Genomic DNA, 5,416 nt, shown 5'->3' with positions numbered 1-5,416 from the left:
TCTGAGACCAGTTATGTTGAAATAGTGCTTCTGTTCAAATGAAGTGAAATCTAGGCCAAATCTGCTCAAAACCTTGTCTCTCTATGAGAGAAAGCAGTTTCATTCAATATTCAGTGCAAATCTTGCCAAACTGACAGGTGCTTATGCCTTACGAAATACAATGTTTTTGCAATGCTGTAAAACAGTTTTTAATGTGTTAGAAGTTATATGCACAAAAACTTATGTTAGAGCTTCAATGCTCAGGTCTGTCCGTTTTCAGGTTTCTGAGACCAGTTATGTTGAAATAGTGCATCTGTTCAAATGAAGTGAAATCTAGCCCAAATCTGCTCAAAAGCTTGTCTCTCTATGAGAGAAAGCTGCTTCATTCAATATACAGTGCAAATCTTGCCAAACTGACAGGTGCTTATGCCTTATGAAATGCAATGTTTTTGCAATGCTGTAAGACAGTTTTTAATGTGTTAGAAGTTATATACACAAAAACTTATGTTCGAGCTTCAGTGCTCAGGTTTGTCCTTTTTCAGGTTTCTGAGACCAGTTATGTTGAAATAGTGCTTCTGTTCAAATGAAGTGAAATCTAGGCCAAATCTGCTCAAAACCTTGTCTCAATGAGAGAAAGCTGCTTCATTCAATATACAGTGCAAATCTTGCCAAAATGACAGGTGCTTATGCCATATGAAATACAATGTTTTTGCAATGCTGTAAAACAGTTTTTAATGTGTTAGAAGTTATATGCACAAAAACTTATGTTAGAGCCTCAATGCTCAGGTTTGTCCGTTTTCAGGTTTCTGAGACCAGTTATGTTGAAATAGTGCTTCTGTTCAAATGAAGTGAAATCTAGCCCAAATCTGCTCAAAACCTTGTCTCTCTATGAGAGAAAGCTGCTTCATTCAATATACAGTGCAAATCTTGCCAAACTGACAGGTGCTTATGCCTTATGAAATGCAATGTTTTTGCAATGCTGTAAAACAGTTTTTAATGTGTTATAAGTTATATGCACAAAAACTTATGTTTGAGCTTCAATTCTCAGGTTTGTCCGTTTTCAGGTTTCTGAGACCAGTTATGTTGAAATAGTGCTTCTGTTCAAATGAAGTGAAATCTAGCCCAAATCTGCTCAAAACCTTGTCTATGAGAGAAAGCTGCATCATTCAATATTCAGTGCAAATCTTGCCAAACTGACATGTGCTTATGCCTTATGAAATAAAATGTTTTGCAATGCTGTAAAACAGTTTTTAATGTGTTAGAAGTTATATGCACAAAAACTTATGTTCGAGCTTCAATGCTCAGGTCTGTCCGTTTTCAGGTTTCTGAGAACAGTTATGTTGAAATAGTGCTTCTGTTCAAATGAAGTGAAATCTAGCCCAAATCTGCTCAAAACCTTGTTTCTCTATGAGAGAAAGCTGCTTCATTCAAAATACAGTGCAAATCTTGCCAAACTGACAGGTGCTTATGCCTTATGAAATACAATGTTTTTGCAATGCTGTAAAACAGTTTTTAATGTGTTAGAAGTTATATGCAAAAAAACTTATGTTAGAGCTTCAATGCTCAGGTTTGTCCGTTTTCAGGTTTCTGAGACCAGTTATGTTGAAATGGTGCTTCTGTTCAAATGAAGTGAAATCTAGCCCAAATCTGCTCATACGCTTGTCTCTCTATGAGAGAAAGCTGCTTCATTCAATATACAGTGCAAACCTTGCCAAAATGACAGGTGCTTATGCCATATGAAATACAATGTTTTTGCAATGCTGTAAAACAGTTTTTAATGTGTTAGAAGTTATATACACAAAAACTTATGTTCGAGCTTCAGTGCTCAGGTCTGTCCTTTTTCAGGTTTCTGAGACCAGTTATGTTGAAATAGTGCTTCTGTTCAAATGAAGTGAAATCTAGCCCAAATCTGCTCAAAACCTTGTCTCTCTATGAGAGAAAGCTGCTTCATTCAATATACAGTGCAAATCTTGCCAAACTGACAGGTGCTCATGCCTTATGAAATACAATGTTTTTGCAATGCTGTAAAACAGTTTTTAATGTGTTAGAAGTTATATGCAAAAAAACTTATGTTAGAGCGTCAATGCTCAGGTTTGTCCGTTTTCTGGTTTCTGAGACCAGTTATGTTGAAATAGTGCTTCTGTTCAAATGAAGTGAAAACTAGGCCAAATCTGCTCAAAACCTTGTCTCTCTATGAGAGAAAGCTGCTTCATTCAATATTCAGTGCAAATCTTGCCAAACTGACAGGTGCTTATGCCTTATGAAATACAATGTTTTGCAATGCTGTAAAACAGTTTTTAATGTGTTAGAAATTATATACACAAAAACTTATGTTCGAGCTTCAGTTCTCAGGTCTGTCCTTTTTCAGGTTTCTGAGACCAGTTATGTTGAAATAGTGCTTCTGTTCAAATGAAGTGAAATCTAGCCCAAATCTGCTCAAAACCTTGTCTCTCTATGAGAGAAAGCTGCTTCATTCAATATAAATTGCAAATCTTGCCAAACTGACAGGTGCTTATGCCTTATGAAATACAATGTTTTTGCAATGCTGTAAAACAGTTTTTAATGTGTTAGAAGTTATATGCAAAAAAACTTATGTTAGAGCGTCAATGCTCACGTTTGTCCGTTTTCTGGTTTCTGAGACCAGTTATGTTGAAATAGTGCTTCTGTTCAAATGAAGTGAAATCTAGGCCAAATCTGCTCAAAACCTTGTCTCTCTATGAGAGAAAGCTGCTTCATTCAATATTCAGTGCAAATCTTGCCAAACTGACAGGTGCTTATGCCTTATGAAATACAATGTTTTGCAATGCTGTAAAACAGTTTTTAATGTGTTAGAAATTATATGCACAAAAACTTATGTTAGAGCTTCAATGCTCAGGTTTGTCCGTTTTCAGGTTTCTGAGACCAGTTATGTTGAAATGGTGCTTCTGTTCAAATGAAGTGAAATCAAGCCCAAATCTGCTCATAAGCTTGTCTCTCTATGAGAGAAAGCTGCTTCATTCAATATACAGTGCAAATCTTGCCAAAATGACAGGTGCTTATGCCTTACGAAATACAATGTTTTTGCAATGCTGTAAAACAGTTTTTAATGTGTTAGAAGTTATATACACAAAAACTTATGTTAAAGTTTCAATGCTCAGGTTTGTCAGTTCATAGCATTCTGAGATCACTAATGCTGAAATAGTGTTTCTGTTGAAATGAAGTGGAAACAAGCCCAAATATGCTAAAAACCATCTTTCTCAGTTAGTTAATGTTGCTTCATTCCATGTTAAATACAAATCTTGCCAGAATGAAAGATGCCTCTGTCTTGTGATTAGAGATACTTTTTGCAAGACAGAAAGACAGTTTTTAATGTGTTAGAATTCATATGCACATAAACTTATGTTAGAGCTTCAATTCTCAGGTTTGTCCGTTTTCAGGTTTCTGAGACCAGTTATGTTGAAATAGTGCTTCTGTTCAAATGAAGTGAAATCTAGGCCAAATCTGCTCAAAACCTTGTCTCTCTATGAGAGAAAGCAGTTTCATTCAATATTCAGTGCAAATCTTGCCAAACTGACAGGTGCTTATGCCTTACGAAATACAATGTTTTTGCAATGCTGTAAAACAGTTTTTAATGTGTTAGAATTTATATGCACAAAAACTTATGTTAGAGCTTCAATGCTCAGGTTTGTCCGTTTTCAGGTTTCTGAGACCAGTTATGTTGAAAAAGTGCTTCTGTTCAAATGAAGTGAAATCTAGCCCAAATCTGCTCAAAACCTTGTCTCTCTATGAGAGAAAGCTGCTTCATTCAATATACAGTGCAAATCTTGCCAAAATGACAGGTGCTTATGCCATATGAAATACAATGTTTTTGCAATGCTGTAAAACAGTTTTTAATGTGTTAGAAGTTATATGCACAAAAACTTATGTTAGAGCTTCAATGCTCAGGTCTGTCCGTTTTCAGGTTTCTGAGACCAGTTATGTTGAAATAGTGCATCTGTTCAAATGAAGTGAAATCTAGCCCAAATCTGCTCAAAAGCTTGTCTCTCTATGAGAGAAAGCTGCTTCATTCAGTATACAGTGCAAATCTTGCCAAACTGACAGGTGCTTATGCCTTATGAAATACAATGTTTTTGCAATGCTGTAAAACAGTTTTTAATGTGTTATAAGTTATATGCACAAAAACTTATGTTAAAGCATATAACTTATGTTCGAGCTTCAGTGCTCAGGTCTGTCCTTTTTCAGGTTTCTGAGACCAGTTATGTTGAAATAGTGCTTCTGTTCAAATGAAGTGAAATCTAGCCCAAATCTGCTCAAAACCTTGTCTCTCTATGAGAGAAAGCTGCTTCATTCAATATAACAGTGCAAATCTTGCCAAACTGACAGGTGCTTATGCCTTATGAAATACAATGTTTTTGCAATGCTGTAAAACAGTTTTTAATGTGTTAGAAGTTATATGCACAAAAACTTATGTTAGAGCTTCAATGCTCAGGTTTGTCCGTTTTCAGGTTTCTGAGACCAGTTATGTTGAAATGGTGCTTCTGTTCAAATGAAGTGAAATTTAGCCCAAATCTGCTCATAAGCTTGTCACTCTATGAGAGAAAGCTGCTTCATTCAATATTCAGTGCAAATCTTGCCAAACTGACAGGTGCTTATGTCTTATGAAATACAATGTTTTTGCAATGCTGTAAAACAGTTTTTAATGTGTTAGAAGTTATATGGCAAACTGACAGGTGCTTATGCCTTATGAAATACAATGTTTTTGCAATGCTGTAAAACAGTTTTTAATGTGTTAGAAGTGATATGCACAAAAACTTATGTTAGAGCTTCAATGCTCAGGTTTGGCCGTTTTCAGGTTTCTGAGACCAGTTATGTTGAAATAGTGCTTCTGTTCAAATGAAGTGAAATCTAGCCCAAATCTGCTCAAAACCTTGTCTCTCTATTAGAGAAAGCTGCTTCATTCAATATTCAGTGCAAATCTTGCCAAACTGACAGGTGCTTATGCCTTATGAAATACAATGTTTTTACAATGCTGTAAGACAGTTTTTAATGTGTTAGAAGTTATATGCACAAAAACTTATGTTAAAGTTTCAATGCTCATGTTTGTCCGTTTTCAGGTTTCTGAGACCAGTTATGTTGAAATAGTGCTTCTGTTCAAATGAAGTGAAATCTACCCCAAATCTGCTCAAAACCTTGTCTCTCTATGAGAGAAAGCTGCTTCATTCAATATTCAGTGCAAATCTTGCCAAACTGACAGGTGCTTATTCCGTATGAAATACAATGTTTTTACAATGCTGTAAAACAGTTTTTAATGTGTTAGAAGTTATATGCACAAAATCTTATGTTAGAGCTTCAATGCTCAAGATTGTCAGTTTACAGGTTTCTGAGACCTGTTATGTTGAAAGAGTGCGTTTGTTCAAATGAAGTGAAATCTAGCCCAAATCTGCTCATAAGCTTGTCT

The sequence above is a fragment of the Carassius auratus genome, chromosome 29, assembly GCF_003368295.1.
Source record: "Carassius auratus strain Wakin chromosome 29, ASM336829v1, whole genome shotgun sequence".
Taxonomy (NCBI): domain Eukaryota; kingdom Metazoa; phylum Chordata; class Actinopteri; order Cypriniformes; family Cyprinidae; genus Carassius; species Carassius auratus.
Note: the sequence above shows the minus strand (reverse complement) of the source record.